Source organism: Canis aureus, chromosome 2 (assembly GCF_053574225.1).
Source record: "Canis aureus isolate CA01 chromosome 2, VMU_Caureus_v.1.0, whole genome shotgun sequence".
Taxonomy (NCBI): Eukaryota; Metazoa; Chordata; class Mammalia; order Carnivora; family Canidae; genus Canis; species Canis aureus.
Window position 1 is genome coordinate 38,106,800 of NC_135612.1, and position 19,694 is coordinate 38,126,493.

A 19,694-nucleotide genomic window follows, 5' to 3' on the forward strand; every position below is an offset into this window, starting at 1 on the left:
TCTCTGCTCAGTCTCCCCCCTGTCCTGGCATTACAGTTGTTCCTTTTTGTTTTTGTTTTTGTTTTAAAGATTTATTTATTTGAGAAATAATGAGTGAGAGAGAGCAGACAAGTTGGAGGGGGAGGGGTAGAGGGAGAAACAGACTGCCCACTGAGCAGGGAGCCCGAAGTGTGGCTTAATCCCAGGACCCTGACATCATGACCTGAGCAAAAGGCAGATGCTTAACCAACTGAGCCACCATGTGCCCCTACAGAGTTCCTTGAGGGAAGCTGGAAAAGTCTGCTTTAAGGACAAGAATAGTATCTTACCATAATTTCTATAACATGGAATAATAGCAGTGACTTCCATGTATCCAGCATATTGTCTCTACTACTTTCTTTTTTTAAAATTTTATTTATTTATTAATGAGAGACACAGAGAGAGGCAGAGACACAGGCAGAGGGAGAAGCATGCTCCTTGAGGGGAGCCCGAAGTGGGACTCAATCCTGGGACTCCGGAACCACACCCTGAGTCAAAGGCTAGTTTCTAGTTTCTTTTGCATACCCTTCTTAGAAGCAAGAGGGGTACTGATTCATAGTTAGGCCTGTAGTAGCTGCTGCATAGAGCCAGAGGGTTTGTCAAAATCTCCAATTTGGTAAACTTGAACCAATCTTGTTGAATTCATTTATCTTTCGTAGGACATCCCAGGGTATTCTAGAGCTCTGGCTGGTTCAGGATTAATAAAAATGGAGTGTACATGTGTGTTGGGTTTAATGGGGTTTAATGTAATCATGTCTTCAGAAGGGACCGAGTGAAGGACATGAGAGAGCATCCTGCTCTGTCACTCTGACCTGTGATCACTTTGGTAGATGGAGAACTGAGGCCCATGGATTGTCATGTGAACAAGGAGTGTGACCTTTGTTATCAGTACCACTTTTACAGCTTTCTCTGAAATCACAGTGGCGATACTTTTTAAGGTACTTCCAGGGCCCTGGAAGCACCTGAGAAGGGGATAAAGGGCCTTAATTAAGGAATTGATTATCCTCATAGCTTTGTTTGCATTGGAACTTTATGTTCCCAATTTAACAGTTAAAGAGGGAGATAAAATAATGATGGAAAGTGATAGTAAAACATAAAACTATAAAAAAGGAAAAAGGTAGGGATACCTGGGTGGCTCAGTGATTGAGCATCTGCCTTTGGCTCAGGTCATGATGCTGGGATCCATGGATCAAGTCTCGCATTGGGCTTCCCACAAGGAGCCTGATTCTCCCTCTGCCTGTGTCTCTGCCTCTATCTCAAATAAATATTAAAAAAAAAAAAAAAAAAAGGAAAAAAGTAAACTGTAAAAGAGAGTTCTCCTGTGTTTAAAAAAAAAAAAAAAAAAAAAAGGCACAGAGTCACCATGAGGCCCTTGGTCAGAGGTTTAGTGGTTGAAAGCAGGCATCCTCAGGCCCTTACCTGGGCACAAACACAACTAGCTTCCTGGGCAGTGAATGAAGCAGAAGAAGGGGAAAGCAGCAGGGCCTGCTCATCCCCAGCACCCTCGCCACTGGAGATGAGGCCTGGAGTCCTCTCCTTGCGCTCCTGCTGTGATCTGACTCTACAGATGGTTCATGTCACCATGACCTCCTTTGACTAAGCAGCAGATCTTCATGCCCAGCAGACCACACCAGCCCTGTCGCACCCCCAGCCACCTTGCTCCTTGGCTGTCAGATGGTTACTGATTCACCTGGGGACAGACCTCAGTCCACACATGACAATTGGTAAGATCGAGAAGCATTTCAGTTAAAACATCATTTTCACTTGTGATAAAACAACTAGAAACACAAATCAAACCAATGGCACCAAAACATTCCAGTAATTATTGTATTTTTTATCATTTTGCATAAAAATAAATGCTAATTTCCTTTAGAAATGTCCCTAGTGAAACAGTAAAAATTGTTAATTTTATTAAACATAGATCCTTAAATACAATCTTTTTTTAAACTTAAATTCAAGTTAGTTAACATATAACATCACTTACATATAACACCCAACATACTCAGGATATGCTCTATTGAGCATACTCAACAGAACAAGTGCTCTCCTTAATGCCAATCACCAATCCAGTCCATCTCCTACCCACTGCTCTCCATCAACCCTCAGTTTTTTCTCTGTCATTAAAAGTCTCTTATGGTTTGCCACCCCCTCTGTTGTTTTATTTTTCCTTCTTTTCCACTATGTTCATCTGTTTCATTTCTTAAATATTCATTTTAATATTCTGAATACTGCTGCATATAATGATGGTCTGAGACAAAGCACAATGCAGTTGTTTTGAGTTGTAAGCTGAGTTATAGCCACTATTTCCATGGAGCACAGTTTTTACCTGAAAGAATGAGTGACAATGTTTACTTAAACTTTGTTATTTGGCTGATATTTTCTCAAAAATGATGAAGCGAGACAGTCACTTCAAGGAAAACAATTAATATTTGTTGTCAGTGATAAAATTGAGCTTCAAAGTCAATGTTAGAAATGTTGGAGAGGATGCGGAGAAAAGGGAACCCTCTTACACTGTTGGTGGGAATGTCAACTGGTGCAGCCACTCTGGAAAACTGTGTGGAGGTTCCTCAAACAGTTAAAAATAGACCTGCCCTACGACCCAGCAATTGCACTGTTGGGGATTTACCCCAAAGATACAAATGCAATGAAATGCCGGGACACCTGCACCCCGATGTTTCTAGCAGCAATGGCCACGATAGCCAAACTGTGGGAGGAGCCTCGGTGTCCAACGAAAGATGAATGGATAAAGAAGATGTGGTTTATGTATACAATGGAATATTCCTCAGCTATTAGAAATGACAAATACCCACCATTTGCTTCAACATGGATGGAACTGGAGGGTATTATGCTGAGTGAAGTAAGTCAGTCGGTGAAGGACAAACATTGTATGTTCTCATTCATTTGGGGAATATAAATAATAGTGAAAGGGAATATAAGGGAAGGGAGAAGAAATGTGTGGGAAATATCAGAAAGGGAGACAGAACGTAAAGACTGCTAACTCTGGGAAACGAACTAGGGGTGGTGGAAGGGGAGGAGGGCGGGGGGTGGGAGTGAATGGGTGACGGGCACTGGGGGTTATTCTGTATGTTAGTAAATTGAACACCAATAAAAAATAAATTAAAAAAAAAAAAAACAAAGTCAATGTTAGAATTTTCAAAAATGCAACCTAAACAGCTTCACAGTACTTAAATTCTTGGTTGTGTTTACTACCAAGATACTAGTGATACTAGTGAATATGAATTTTTTGATATTATGTAATGAAATATGTCAGTATTTAGAAAAGCTTTATAACTCAACCAAACCATATTCTCCTTATGAGTAATGTGTGATATAACAAAATCATGCGTTGATAAAAGATTCATTCTAAATGTAAACCAGACCAATGGATATTAGACTGAGTACAGAATGTTCCCTGATGTGGTTTCAGATTCCACTCTGCAACCCACCTTGAAGCAGCTTTCCTTGTCAAGTTTTGGTGAAGTATCAAAAAAGAATATCCCATAATTATTTGAAAAAACTATTTAATTATTCCCTTTTCCAACTGCATATCCCTATAAGGCTGGGTTTTCTCCATGTATTTCAACCCAAACAACAGAATGAATGCAGAAGCAGATATATATAAACTATACATATGTCAGGGATATTAGAGTTTATATTGATATATCAACTCCAGTTTGCCTTGTAGGTTCCATATTTGTAACTCCTTTTACCAATAGTAAGACATCCTGCTTTCAGTACCTTTCATATATTTACTCATTTGCTCAATCTAGAATATACAGAAAGTGGTACCAGAATTATTTAGTACCAAAGGAAAAGAGTAAACAAACTATATATAGTTCATTATTTGTATGGGAGTATTTTTTAGTTAAATTTACATTAGTAAAATGTACATTTTAATTGCATAACTCAAAAAATTCTGACAAAGGGATATACCTATGTAAATGACACCTCTATCGAGATAGAGAAATTTTCCATCACCCCAGAAAGCTTCATTGTTCTCTGCCCCCGTCAATACCTCCCAGAGGCAACCATTTTTCTAAAATTTTTTGCTATAGATTCATTTTGCCAAACCTAAAACTTCTTGTAAAAGAAACTATATACACTCGGATTTCTCTTGTTTCCAGCTTCTGTGAGATTCATCCATGTGGCTTCTTGTATCCATAGTTCATTCCTTTTTATTGCTGAATAATAAGTATTTCACTGTAAAAATATACCAAAATAGATTGTTCTCTTATTGATGGGCATCAGATATACTGTTTTCAGCTTTGAGATATTGTGAATAACGTTGTTTTGATCATTCTTATACAAGTCTTTATGTAGACACATTTTCATTTTTCTTGGATAAATACCTGGAAGTGGAACTACTGGGTCATAGGGTTGGTGTTTGCTTAGCTTTATGGAAAGCTATCGTATATTTTACCAAATTAGTTTCATTATTTTTGTGCTGCTTCCAGCATTATAAAAGAGTTCTGTATATTACACATCCTTGCCAACATTTGATGTTGTCACACTTTTTAATTTTAGCCATTCTGGTAGGTATCAAGTGATATCTACTTGTGGTTTTAATTTTCATTTTCCTGATAATTAAACATATTGGGCACTTTTTCATGCACTTATTGGCCATTTTTAAATCTTCCTTTGAAGCTCCTTTTCCAATCTTTTGCTTCTTAAAAGAAAATGAGTGGAAAAAAACCAGAGAGTGTGACAAAACATGACAGAAAACTCATGGAAGTGAACAAGGGGTAGTAAAGGGGACAAAACATGAGAGAAAACTCTGGGAAGTGAACAAGGGGTAGTGGAAGGGGAGGTGAGCGGGGGGATGAGGTGACTGGGTGACAGGCACTGAAGGGGGACTTGATGGGATGAGCACTTGGTGTTATACTATATGTTGGCAAATCGAACTTCAATTAAAAATATATATATACCTATAAAAATAAAATTGGGTTGTTAAGAGGTAAAGGAGAGTGAGAGGTATAGGCTTCTTGTTATGGAATTAATAAATCATGAGGCTGAAAAGTACAGCATAGGGAATATAGTCAATTGTATTGAAATAGCATTGTGTGGTGACAGATGGTAGTTACATTTGTGGTGAGCATGGCATAACAGAATTGTTAAATAGCTCTGTTGTACACCTGAAATAATGTAACATTGTATGTCAACTATACTTCAATTTAAAAAAGGAACAAAGTAAAATGAAAAGTTGCAAAAAACAAGGCATTTTTAAATAAAAATATGGCTTTTTCCCCATAATATCCCACTTTTTTTTTAAGTATCCCCATCAGAGTTCCTGAGAGATTAACCCTTTAAGAAAAGAAAGTGATAATATATAGTCTCTGTAACTCCACCCTCCATTGCACAGTGCCATGTCCTTAGTAGGTGATCAGAAAGGTTTATTGGATTCATTTCACTTGGCAGAACAATTGAAAAAACAATGGGTTGTTTGTCCTTTCATTATTGTCATAAAAGTTTTTTTAAAAGATTATGTAGATAAGTCATTTGTCAGGTATATGTATTAGGAACATGTTTCCTGGTCATGATTTGTCTGTTTTCTAAACAGATGAGTTGCTTTCTGATGAGTTGAAGTTTTTGAATTTTGAGAAAGTCTAATATACTGATTTTTTTCTTTTATGATTATTGCTTTCTATGTCCTAAGATATCTTTACCTCCCCCTAGGTTGTTTTATTCTAAACACTTTATAGCTTTAATGTTTAGTTGTGTGGTCTAGTTTAGTTTCTAAACTTTAATGTTTAGTGAAAATGAATTAATTTTCATTTGTGGTATTAGTGAGGTTCATTTTTTTTCTGTATGAGAATGCAGCTCTTTCCAGCATTATCTGTGATGTCTTTCCCTCCACCTCTGAATTGCCTTGGCATGTTTTGAGTCTGTTTCTGGACTCTATTTGGTCCCATTGATTTACATATTTATCTTCATACATCATCAACTGTCTTTACAATTGTAGCTTTATAGTAACTCTTGAGGTTTTGTAAGATTTCTATTCTCTATTCTTTATCAAGACAATTTTAGATATTGTGGGTCAAATGCATTTTCATTTAATTTTTAGAATCATTTTGTCAGTTTCTACAAAAAGGCCTGCTAGAATTTTTTAATAGAATCTTATTGAATCTATAGACCAATTTTGGAAGAACTGACTTACAATATTGACCTGTTGAATTCACAAACAGTGTATATCTCTTCATTTATTTATGTCTCCTCTAACTTCTCTCAGCCAAGTTTTGCATTTCAGTGTAGAAAGTCTTGACATCTTTTGTCAAACTTATTCCGTATTACTTCATGTTTTTCAAAGCCATTGTAAATTTCTTTCTTTTAATTTTACTTTCCAAATGTTTGCTGCAAATATATAGAAATACAAATGATTTTTTATATATCAACCTGGTAACTTACAGTCTTTCTAAGTGCACTTATTAGTTGTAAAGATTTAGAATTTTCTACACTGACATTCATGTTATCTGCAAATAAAAAAACTGCTGCTTTTACCTTTCTAACTTCTTTCCCTTATTGCACTGGCTCGGATCTCCTATACAAGTATTAAGACTGGGGATCCCTGGGTGACGCAGCGGTTTAGCGCCTGCCTTTGGCCCAGGGCGCGATCCCGGAGACCTGGGATTGAATCCCACGTTGGGCTCCCGGTGCATGGAGCCTGCTTCTCCCTCTGCCTGTGTCTCTGCCTCTCTCTCTCTCTCTGTGTGACTATCATAAATAAATAAAAATTTAAAAAAAAAAAAAGACTGGCTGTGTGGGGCACCTGGGAGATTCAGTCAGTTGAGCAACTAACTCTTGATCTCAGCTCAAGTCTTGATCACAGGGTCATCAGGGTCATGAGTTCAAGCCCCATGTTAAGCCCACCGAAAAAAAAATAAAATTTTTTATAGAAATTTACTGTATCCAATGAGGAGTTTTTCTTAATTCCAAGATTGCAGGATTTTTTCCTTAAAAAATTGTAATACCTGTTGAATTTAGTCACCCGTTTCTTTCTTTTTTTTTTCTGTCACTATGGTGAATAATATTGAATGGTTCTTGAATGTTAAATGTTAACCCAACCTTGTGTGTATGGAATATACCCTACTTGGTCATAATTCTTTTTTATGTGTTGATGGATTCAACTCGTAGTTTGTTATGAATGATTATGCCTGTGTTCATGATGGTTACTGATGGGTAATTTCTTTTTAATAGCCTTCTCTAATTTTGGTTGGCCTTATACGACAAGTTTGGAAGTATTCACATTTTTTTCCTATTTTTAGATTTTGTATAAGGTTAATATTATTCCTTCCTTAAATGTTTGGTAAAATTTTAAGTGAAATCATTTGTGTCTTTCTTTTTAAGTAATGTTTGCACAATGAATACAATTCCCTTAACAGATACAGATTCAGAACAAAACATACTTTTCAGATTTTCTATTTCATCTCATATCTCATTTAGTTAAGTTGTGTCTTTAAAGAAATGTGTCCATTTCATCCAAATTTCCTAATTTATTATAATGTACATAGTTATTTCATTGTTATCCTTTTTATGTCTCCAGAAACTGAGGTCCTCTCCTCTCTTTTATTTCCTCTTTCTCTTCCCCATAAATCTTGCTACATATTTATCAATCTTACCAAGGGACCAAATTTTAGTTTCCATAATTCTTATTTCTTTTATTTTCTTTTTTACTATTTTATCTCTTTGTAGTTTCCTTTCTTCTACTTATTTTGGTGTTGATTTGTTTATGGCTTATAAAAGATACTCAGGGTGAAAACCTAGATCATTGATTTTAAGCATTTGCTCCTTTCTTACATGCATTTAATACCATAAATTTTACTTAAGCAGTTTTCCTGCATCAACATTTCTGATCTGTTTTCAGTATCTTCAGATATGAAGTGTTTTCTCATTTCCCTGTGATGTCTCATTTGTCCCATCTTGATAAGTTATGTCTTATCTTCCAGTTTGGAAGGTTATCTAACTTTACTTGTGATTTCCTCTGATACATTAGTTAGTTACACATGTGTTACATGGTTTCCAAATATTTGAGAATTTTTGATACCTTATTGGTAATGATTGCCAAATCAATCCTATTGTCATAGAACATACTCTGTAGCATTTCAGCATTTTGAGTTTTATGAAGACAGGTCTTGTGACTCAGCATATGGCCTATTCACCAAGAGACAAATGCTCTTTCGCACTTGAAAAGAATTGATATTCTACAGTTTTTGAGATGAAGTGTTCTGTAAATGACAGCTGAGTAATTTTCGTTGATGCTGTTGTTCAAGTATAGATATCCTTACTACTATTTTTTTTAACCTGGTGGCTCTAGCAATTCCTTGAGAACAAGATATTAAACCATCAATTAGGATTGTAGATTTGCCTATATCTCTATATCTTCTTTACTCTTATAGTTTACTTTATATGTATTGAAGTTATATATTTATACATATTTGTCTTTGTCATGTCTTCTTGGTAAATTGATATTTTTCATCATAATGAAGTGTTCGTCACCAGTAATACATTTTTGGCTTGAAATCTATTTTTTCTGATAGTAATATATCCAGCTTCCTTGTGCTTACAATTTGCATGGTATATATTTTTCCACCTTTTTTACTTTCAAGCAGCCTGTGTCTTCATATTTAAAATGAGTGTCTTATAGATAGCATAGGGTTGGGTCTTGCTTTTTTTAACGTAGTGTGACAATATCTGACTTCCAACTGAAATAAATGCTGTATGTGCTGCTTGAATGTAGGCTATTAGCATGTAATTTAATTATTTATATGTTTGGATCTAATCTTCTCACTGTGGTAAGAAAAGCTTTTGACATTTTACAAATATGAATAATATGCTGTTTTTTTTCTTTGTAAGGAACGTTTTATCAGGTTAAAGAAATCTCCTTCTAAATTTTATAAAATCTTAAATTTTTAAAATTTTTTTCTGCATGCATGTATTGAAATATGATCATTTGATTTATTTTTCTTCTTTAATCTGTTGATGTGATGAGTTTTGTAATAGTAAACCATACATCCATTCCTGTGATAAAACCAAGTTTGTCATGATATATTATATAATATGTGTATATCATCAATCTTTGTGGCTGAAATTGCCATATATTTTTCTTTCTTTCCCCTCTTACCACCCTTGCCACACTTTTATACCAAGATTATGTGCCAGCTTCATAACATGAATTGAGGATTGTACCCTTATTCTGTACCCTGGATTAGATTTTGGATTAGATTTTATAAGACTAGGTTACTTCTTCATTTTTTTGAGGAAACTATGTGGGCTTGGAGGTCCTTTTTTTAGGAGAAAAACATTTGTGTATTGATTTGTTTAACAGTTTTGGAACTATTCATGTTTTCTATTATTTAAAGTCAATTTTGTTGAGTTTTATCTTTCTTTTTAGAATTTGTCCATTTTGTCTGTATTTGACAGTCTGCATAAGTATTCATATTAAAGGTTTATCAGTAGTATTATTCTTTTCATAACACTAATGATAGATCCTACCTACCATCTGTTTGCTTTTGTTTTATGCATTTCTGATCTTGATTATTCTCTTCCCTCTAATTTCTTTGTGTTTATTTTGCTGATTTTTTTTTTTTTTTAGCTTATTGAAATGGTTGCTTGACTCATGAACATTTGGTCTTTCTTACTTTTTTTATATATACATTGAAAACAACAAAACTCCCTTTTTAAAACATATTTATTTGAGAGAGAAAGCGAGAGAGGATGTGGGGGGAGTGGCAGAGGGAGAAGCAGACTCCCCGCTGAGCAGGGAGCAGATCCCAAAACCCTGGAAACATGTCCTAAGCATAAGGCAGATGCTTAACTGACTGAGCTACCCAGGCTCCCCAAAGCAACAAAACTCCCTTTAACTATTGCTTTTACTATATCCCACAAATTTTGATATGGAGTTTTTTATTATCATTAAGTTCATAATATTTTATTATTTCAGTTGTGATTTCTTTCACTCTTGGGTCATTGCATTTTTCCTAGAGATTGTTTTACTGACTTTATTTTGCTTACATTTTTGAACATTTAACTATGGAAAAAATAAATATCTAAAGTGTACACAGAACAGTATAGTGAATCCCCAAGTACTCATCACCCAGCTTCCATAATTATCAAGTTGTGTCCAGTCTTGTGTTTTCTATGCCTCGCCGACTGCCACCCCAATGTCCTGTATTAATTTCAAGTAAATCTTATGGGTTACTTAGAAATGTGTGTTAAATGTCCTAACTGTATGGGGATTTGCTAGTTATCTGTCTAATTTAATTGTTGTATGTTCAGAGAACATTGTGTGATTTCATCCTTTGAACTTCTTTGTGATTTTCTCTATGTCCTAAAATATGATAAATATTCTGTAAAGATTCCACATTGTATTCTGCAGCTCTTGGGAGTATAATCCTATGTGTCCTTTAGGTAAACATTGTCAGTAGTATGTTCAGATCTTTATGTGCCTACACTTATTGTGTCTGATTATATCATTATGAAGCAATTTTCTTCATCGCTAGTTAATGCTTTTTATCCCCAAATCTACTCTGTTTGCTACAAACATAGCCATGCTAGTTCTCTGGTGATTGTAATCTGCATAGTACACTTCTTACTTTTCCAATTTTTATCCTTTCTGTATCTTTATCTTTTAGATGTCTTTTATAAAGAGCGTATTGTTGAATTCTTACATTCAGTCTGCCAATTTATTGCCTTTAACAGGAGCATCTGGTGTCTTTACATTTAATTTAATTAGTGACACATATAGGTTTAAATCTACCCATCTCATTTGGTACATTCTCCTTGTTTCACATCTGCTCCCCACTTCTTGTTTATTGCCTTCTTTAGATTCTTTTTAAAATCGATTTTCAAAATATATCAAGAGTTCAGCCAATTCTCACCACCCCCACTGCTGCCACCTCACCCAGACCATTCTCCTGCTTCCTCTGGATAAAGCAGTGGCCTCCTGACGTATCTTTCTCCTTTCTCCTTCCTCCCACTTCCCACCTCCCCCCGACCATCTGCTCACCAAACAGCAGCCAGAGCAAGCCTCTTAGCTTGGAAGCTCCATCATACCTTGCCTCGCTCCAAAGCCTGTGTCTTGGCTCCTGCTCACACGGTGGAAGCCGTGAGTGGCATGGTGCTCAGAGGGACCCTTATGGCCTGTGAGGCTTGCTCCCCTCACATTACATGGGCCTCAGTTCAGACCACCACCCTCGCTCTGTGTACTCCAGACTCACCTGTCCATCTGCAGTTCCTCTGACAGGGCAGGGCCCCTCCAGCCTCTCTTAGGGGGAACTGTTCTCACCCTGGCCTTGTACCCAGTTCATCTGCGTACCCTTTCCACATCCTTGATCCAGAATCACTTTCTCAGTGAGGTGAGCCATGCCCACCCAATGTAACATGTCCTCATCACACCCTCAGCCCTCCTCCTACCCTTGACCCTGTTCTCGTCTCTGTCCTATCAATTAGTCACCTTCTGCCATCCTATGCAGTGCCCTGATTATGGTGTCATGTGTTTGTTTCTCTGCCTCTCTTAGAAAAGAAACTTCATGAGGGGTTTCTGCCTGCTTCTCAAGCTCCTCAAATAGGGACTGGCTCATGGTACAAACTCAAAGGATATCCATGAACAAATGTAGGAATTGCATGTTTTCCCTTACGGTTGTTTGAAAATCATATCCCCTTTTGTTTCTTGCTTTCATTTTTCCATAGAAATGGCAACATGCATATTTGACAAATCAAAGTCTAAAATGAGCTGATATGTTACTGTCTTCCTCCTGGAATTTACAGTGACCTCTGAACACTTGTAATATACTCCATTTAATTTGTTTGGAGGTTTTTGTGTATGTGTTTTGGGGGGGTGTTTTGTTTGTTTGAGGAAGGGGTCAGGCATGGGTGAAAATTCAGTTTTATGGGAAACTGAGTCCAGAATTCTAAACGTTAGACTGACAACAGTGAATGACTAAAAGACATTGGACTTCTAATTGTCTTTTTTATGGAAATCAGCCAAGTGCAGGTGTTTGTCAGGTTCCTACTTTGGTTTCAGGAACTTGTCAGTATGATCAAGTTGGTTTCCAAAGACATGATCCAATATGAGCGGGATGAAAATACTTCACATACTTGTAAAAACAGACATTTGAGGACACAACACTCAGAAGTTACCCTCTGAAGTCTGGGCTGCTCCTCGGAAATGTGTGTTTTTGCAAGTCCCCCACCCAGTGGAAAGTGGTCTGCAGCTTCCCTAGAGACCACTACACAGAGCCTTTGATCAGAGTCAATGTGTCATTTGTGAGAGCATGGTAATAGTATAGGAGTGATTTAAGGGAGCTGTGGAGATATCAATAGAAGTGTAAAATCCATGTCAGAGGAACAATTTGAATAGTCTTAAACCTAGGGAGGCTTCTTGCACTTCCATTTCAAGTCCATTTCCAGACTTTCAGAGCCTAGAGGTATAAGTATGCAGGTGTGCAGCTGCCTGATACCTACAGCATCACACCTGTGCCCTCTCTGGCCCTCTCTGAAGCAGGGTCAGTCCGCATGGTCCACATGCCACCCATTGGCAGCAGCGGTCCTCTGCGTACTGTCCCAGAAAACAAAATTATTTTGTGATTATGCTTTCTGTTTCTTCCTGGATTTCAGGGTTCACATGCTTTATATTACGGACAAAGATGGGCCCCAGGGTGGACATACATGCACCTTGATAACAGCCCCAACCAGCAGGTGGTCGCTGGTCCTTTCCTCCCGGGAAAGCTTGATACTTGCTAGTTTTCCCATCATCCTCTCAGATTGTTGAAGTTGTTGGACTCACTGTGTTGTTCTATAGGAATGCTTCCAGGATTCTCTGAAATTGTGACAGACTGCCGGGCTGGGAGGGGATAGGAGTGGGCTTGATATCCTCCCTTGCCTCCATTCAAACTGAATGAATGCTCAGGTCTTCATCGTCAACCAAATTCATTTCCCTTCCCCTTTACAATTAGGATGTAAAGTTACCAAGATAGGAAATAGTCACAGCAGAGGCCTCTGACCCATGGAATTCAACATTTGCCCCAAGTCCCCAGCCACACCCCCACTGGTTTCTGTGCTTATTTCTAGGGTACCCAGGCTTATCCAAATCTCCTGAGGCTCAATCTTTATTGGCTCTTAGTTAACCACTTATCCTTTCCTTGAAATTCTTCCCTCCACCCCCTTGGGTTCCCTGGCAAAATGTCACCTTTTACAAAAAATGTTCTTGATTAATTTTTGTTACAAAAGCAATAGAAGTTTTTATAGTCAGTGAAAAGATGAAAAAGCATTTTAAAATGTTAATAATATCCCCCAATTTATACTTTTCTTAGCTAATAGATAGTATATAGACATTACTAGCTATGCTCATATTTGTAAGTACAGAATAGTCTTTTGTACTTGTTTTTACAACCAGATGTCTATGATTCTATACAATACATGTAACTTCAAAGCTTCCTCTCCTCAGTAAACTGTGCATCAAAGATGTCCTTCCAGATCAACAAATCAAACTGGATTCAATTCTTTAACAGAGGAGCACATCCAGTGTATCCAGTTATTCTTCATTGAGAAGCATTCTGGTTTTCTCCAGTTTTTGCCACTTCAAAAATTCTAATATGATATCACTGAATACTTTCTAATATAGTATTAACTTACTTCTGTAAGAAATATTTCCCAATATGGTATCACTAAGCTCTTGTATTTTGAATTTGAATTGATATTTTCAGATCACTTTTTCAAAGGAGCTTAAAAAATTCACATTCTCACCAGAAATGCAGAGGTGTGCAGAGTTCTGTATAGTCCCTCTGACTCCAGATGTCATCAGTAGGTTTTTTGCCAGTCTGTCTGAAAATTATATTACATTGGCAGTTTTCATTGTTTCTTCATGACCAGTGCTCACGCAAATATCTTTTTTATGCATTATTGGCCTTCTGGATTTCATTCCCTGTAAACTGCCTATTCATGACTTTTGTCTGAGTTTCCATTGGGTCGCTGTGTGTCTTTATCTTAACAGTATATAGCAGTTCTTTATAGGAATTTTAGTGTTTTGTGGTCATATGTTACAACTATTTTACTAAGCCTACTAATATTCTCTTTATACTGTTTTTTTCTGCCATATTTTAAAACTTTATCTGGTTAAATATTTTTTAATTTTTGTCTATTTTCTCTGGATATCTTGCATTGCTTAGGAAGGTCTTCCTCATGCCAAAGTCATACAAAAATTTTCCTGCTTTTTTCTTGTAATATGTTTACATTTAACTGTATAACATTTATATCTTTATCTGGAATTTACTTCTGGAGGCATGGAGGTGGGGTATAAGTATATTTTCTGCCAGCTGGCATTTATTAAATGGACCACTCTTTTCCCTGGGAACCGAAATGCCACTTTGGGCATACATTTTTTTTTTTTTATAATATATTGACTAGCTCATCATTGTGGTGAAGTAAACCCTCCCTTATTGCATTCTTCATTTTTTTTGTTTGCTATTAGAAACGTGTTAATAAATATAAAGAGTTTAGGACAGTGCTTCTTTTTTGTTTGCTACTAACCTAATTTTACTTAAATATTTTAACAATTATGGAAAATATTGAACATCTGTAAATGTATACAGAATAATATATTAAACCCCCATGAGCCCATCATTCAGTGTCCATAATTAGCAAGTAGTGGCCAGTCTTGACTTCACACTTCAAAATAGTTATATCCAATTCCCTAAAAGACATTAGAACTCTGATTGATATTGCCTTCCAGTTTTGCATGAGTTTTGAAAGAATTGGCATTTTTATGATGTCATACTCCCTTGCTGAAACACAATCAGCTTTTCCATTTTGGCCCATCTCCACACTCTGTGGCTTTCAGTCTTCTGCTAGATACTCTGGGTCTGAATAGCCTGCTGGTGTCTCCCCTTCTTCTGATTTTGTTTCCTCCACACATGACTGAGACTTGTGCCCTGAGTTCTTTTTCTGAGAGCGCTCAAACAGTATCTTGTCTACAGCTGATTCCCAAGGTGACAGTTCCAGCCATGACTTTTAATTTATTCAGCAGACGTGTGTTGAGCACTTGCTATGCCTGTGTGTTCTGCTTCATGCTGAAAAGATAGTGGTGAAAGGCAGATGCAGTGTCTGCTCCCTGGTGAGTCAGTGGTACACTCAGGGTAGAGGGCAAGAGGCTGCTCTGACTTGGTCTATGCAGGCCAGGTGGGCTTCCTGGAAGAAGTAGTATTTAAGTTGAATTCTGAAGAGCTGGTAAGAATGTGCTGGGCAAAGGAGCAAGATGTGAATGTTGGAGGATAAAAGAGGATGTGGTTGGGAAGAATATCCTGTTCCCAAAGAACAAGTGGCCCATGATGAGTCTGGGAGGGAGCATCATCAAGTTCCATCCTTTCTGTGCTGGCCTCTGCTCTGAGCCCTTTGTGTTGACCTCATTTCACCCTCACAACAATCCAGAAAGGCAAAATATAAAGAAACTCACACAGGTCACCCACTTGGCCAGGTCTATGCAGCCAGCAGAATCATGAATCAGGTTTGAAACTTGCATTCAAGAGCCCACCATGGCAAGCCAAATGCTGTTGAGGAACCTTTCGCAGGAGACTGAACAGGTTATACTTTCCGTGTTTGTGCCGCTGTGCGAAGAAGCCATTCTGTTGTGTGTGGCAGCAGTTGCAAGGAGGACATGTGGGCTGCAGTTGGGTAGGGCTTATTGCAACCATAGCAAAACACATAAACTAATATCCAGAGGAAAATGCAGCCATGAAAATGGAATGTAACACTGAGAGTAAATTTCTGTGAGAAAAAGTGCCAGGAGAAAGAGGCAGGAAATGGAAAGAAAGACAAAATGCAGCCATTGGACTAATTCCACCTTTATTAATGCAACATTTTCCCACCATCTTTTATGAAGGACTGTGCCATAGCTGCAAGAGTCACCTTTATAAAATGAACCTGTTGAGAGCATGCTGGTTAGATCTGCTTTAGGAATTTGTGTAGCGACTTTTCCAGGTAAGCAGAGGGCACTTCTCCAAGAATCAACTTTTTGGTTATTTTAGCCATATGTTATGAATAGCTTTCTAACGTGAATTGTATGCCCCAGTGGCTTATTAAACTGAAGTTATGCAACTAAATTTATCCCCTCCTTGACATAAGTATGAAGCATGGCATAATTAAAAGCACATTTAGGGGGAGCGCGGGTGCTGCAGCGAGAGGAGGAGCGCGGGGGCCGGGGTGGCCTGGGCGGCGAGCGGGCAGCGGAGCCTCAGCCTATGTGACTGGGTGACGCCAGCGCGGCCTCCATCTGGAGAGGATTCAAGGTGACCAACGAGGAACCTCTTCCAAAAAAGGTTCGACTGAGTGAAACAGACATCAAAGTTATGGCACGAGAGGAGTTCATTCTAAGGTGGAAACAATATGAAGCGTATGTCCAAGCTTTGGAGGGCAAGTACACAGATCTTAATTCTAATGATGGGTTAAGGGAGTCTGAAGAAAAACTAAAGCAACAACAAGAGTCTGCTCGCAGGGAAAGCATCCTTGTAATGCGACTAGAAACCAAGGAGCAAGAGGTGCAAGAGTGTACTACTCAAATCCAGTACCTCAAGCAAGTCCAGCAGCCTAGTGTTGCCCAACTAAGATCAACAATGGTAGACCCAGCGATCAACTTGTTTTTCCTCAAAATGAAAGGTGAACTAGAACAGACTAAAGACAACCTGGAACAAGCCCAAAATGAACTGAGTGCCTGGAAGTTTATGCCTGATAGGTAAACAGATCATACTCCCCAGTCAAGACTTCCCTGACAGTCCCACTGCGAGAAAGCTGTGGTGGGACAGCCAAGTACTCGTTTCCACACCAAGACTCAGACTTTTTGAGCCAAAAAAAGCCACATTCTTATACTATCCAGCTTGTAATGGTTAATGTAAAACTTACCAGATGAACCTTGTGTTTTAGCTTTTTTTTTCTTCCCCCTCCCCTTGCTTCAGAGGCCTGATGGCATCGGACTCTACCGAAGAAGTGGCCACCTCCGAAAAATTCCCCTTCTAGAACATGTAGACACTTGAGAAATGTTTCTGTTTGAAGAAAATAGAGGGAGAAACAGAAGTCTTAAGTCTGTGGCACACTGTTTCTTCAGACAGTTTGGAGGAATGAAAACCTAGAGATTTAAAATCATGTATTGAACATGTAAAATTCCAGTAAAATGTAAAAATTGAATATGCATTGCTCTTAACCTTGAGCATAGTGACTTAGAGACACTGTATCTCAGGTTTGCCAATAAGACTGTGGACTTTGTGATTGTTGTTGAACTTCTGGGTCAAAACTCAAATGAGGTGAATTTTGCCTTTAAAGAGTTTATTTGCTAAGAACCAATTTAATAGTCACGAGAGAATCAAATAATAGATGTCAGTATAAGTAGTTCATATATTTAACCATTTAGTTTGGGGCTCTATATTACTTGATTGAGCCTTAAATCACTGTGGTTTTTAATCAATGGTTTGTTCTTTGAATGGTTGCTAATGCTGTAGATAATCTTCCTGAGGACTGTACAAACAAACATAAAGGTGTGGTATCAAACTTCAGGTTGAAACTGTTTGAAGCATTATAAACATTCATTTCACTACTAGATTGTATAAGGATATTGGCTGTGATGAGACTCACTGCGTTATTTTTTTCAATAGTGAAATTAAATCCCCATTCCATTCAACAGGCACATGTTGAAAGAGCATTGTCGTTGATGTTAATGGGGGAATGTGTTTCCTTCATTGTATTTGGGCCATTTGTATTGCACTCTTGATATTAAATTAAATGTGCCTTGAAAATAAATAAAAATAAATAAAAATAAATTAAAGCACATTTAACTAGGGGGCAGGATGAGCTATTTCAGCTGTGGCTCCCCCTTGGGCCATTCTGGGCATCTCTCAGACTCCTTTTTCTCACAGTTCTCTCCGGCCCAGGGGCCTGGAGTCCATTTCAACCCCATGCCGTGTACCAGTCAGGAATGACTTATTTCTATAACAGTACAATGTGTCTACACATAAAGAAAATGACCATAGGATATTGGCCATGGAGTGAGAGAGAGCCTAAAAGAATGATCTGTTTTTTGATACAATTTTAATATCAAAGAAGAAATTTCAGGGAAAATAGGAGGAGAGAGCCTGCCCTTCCCTGTCCCTGGCCTGGTTCACCTCCTTATCTCTGGGATTCTGCTCCTCCCAAAACTAGAGCATGTTCAAGAAAGGGTTACAGGAGGGGAAATGTCTGTGTCTATATGATTATGTGCTTATGTATTTTTTCATTGGGAATAATTTATCTTACTCTTCCTTAAATAGATTTTGTTGTTTAGGGCAGATTTAGGTACATAGCAAAATTGAGAACAAAATATAGATCGTTCTTGCACCCTCTGCCCTCTCCCACACACATAGCATCCTGCATTATCAACATCCCCCACCAGATTGGTGCATTTGTTACAATTATGAACCTTTGTTGTCACATCGTAATCTATCATTTACATTAGAGTTCACTCTTGGTGTTGCTGTTCATTCTACGCATTTGAACAAATGTGTAATGATATGTATCCACCATTATGGTATCAATCGTAAAAATCCTCTGAGCTCTGTGTGTTGATCCTTTCTCCCCCAGCCCTACTCCTGGCAACTGATCTTTTTACTGTCTCCATAGTTTTGGCTTTTCCAGAATGCTGCATAGTTAGAAGCATACAGTGTGTAGCCTTTTCAGATTGGCTTCTTTTACTTAGCAATATGCATTTAAAGTTTTCTCCATGTCTTTTAGTAGTTTTATAGCTCATTTCTTTTTAGCTCTGAATAATATTCCATTGTCTAAATGTACCACAGTTTATTTATCCATTCACCTACTGAAGGCTGTCTTGGTTGCTTCCAAGTTTTGTCAGTTATGAATAAACTGCTATAAACATCTCTGCTTATCTTGCTTCTTTAAAATGCAAAATCAGAACACATCCCCAACTTCCGAATATGGAAAAACTCTGTAGATGTAATGTAAAAATGTAAAAAGGGATCTCCCTCGGAAAAGGATAAAAAGGGTGTGTGATCTAACTGCATTTGGCTAAAACATCAAATAGTAATGATATTTTTAAAAAGATTTATTTATTTATTTATTTATTTATTTATTTATTTGAAAGAGAGGACAGCGGGAGTAGGGCAGAGGGAGAGAGAGAATCCTCAAGTAGACTCTCTAGTAAGCACAGAGCCTGATACAGGGCTCAATCCCAGGACCCTGAGATCATGACCCTGAGCTAAAATCAAGAGCCAGTCACTAAACTTAGCTCAAAAAGGAAAATCATTAAAGGGCCACACTCAGTAAGCACCTATCCTAATCTGCTGTTCTGAGCATTCAGTGAACTCCCTTCTAGGTGTCCCTCAAATAGTAATGATATTTAAACTGTTAAGTTGATTTCTGGGGCTTGCATCATAGCTTGACCAAATGATGCCACATTATGCTATTCCAATAGCTTAATGTCACACACCTGCTTAAAACCTTAGGTTGTAGAGAAAATGTCAACCATTGGGGAAAAAGGGAATCCTAGATCCGTCCTAAGCATATTTTATATTTATATTTATGTATTTTATTTTTTCCTTTGACACTTCAGCAGCTTTGATCAAGGAGCCTCTTAATTCTTGTCTAGTGCAGAAAACATCACATAACAGAGCTTGAACGACATGTGAGCATCTCTACCCCTTCCTTCATCC

At 37.7% G+C, this 19,694-nt stretch overlaps 1 protein-coding gene and 1 pseudogene across 3 annotated transcripts in view; both read left to right on the forward strand.

Moving 5' to 3' along the window:
• Nucleotides 1–19,694, forward strand: part of OTUD7A (OTU deubiquitinase 7A) — a 392,867-nt gene that overhangs the window by 121,687 nt on the left and 251,486 nt on the right. The gene's annotated exons all lie outside the window — the stretch shown is intronic.
• LOC144289838 (pre-mRNA-splicing regulator WTAP pseudogene) lies at nucleotides 15,540–17,796 on the forward strand (annotated as a pseudogene).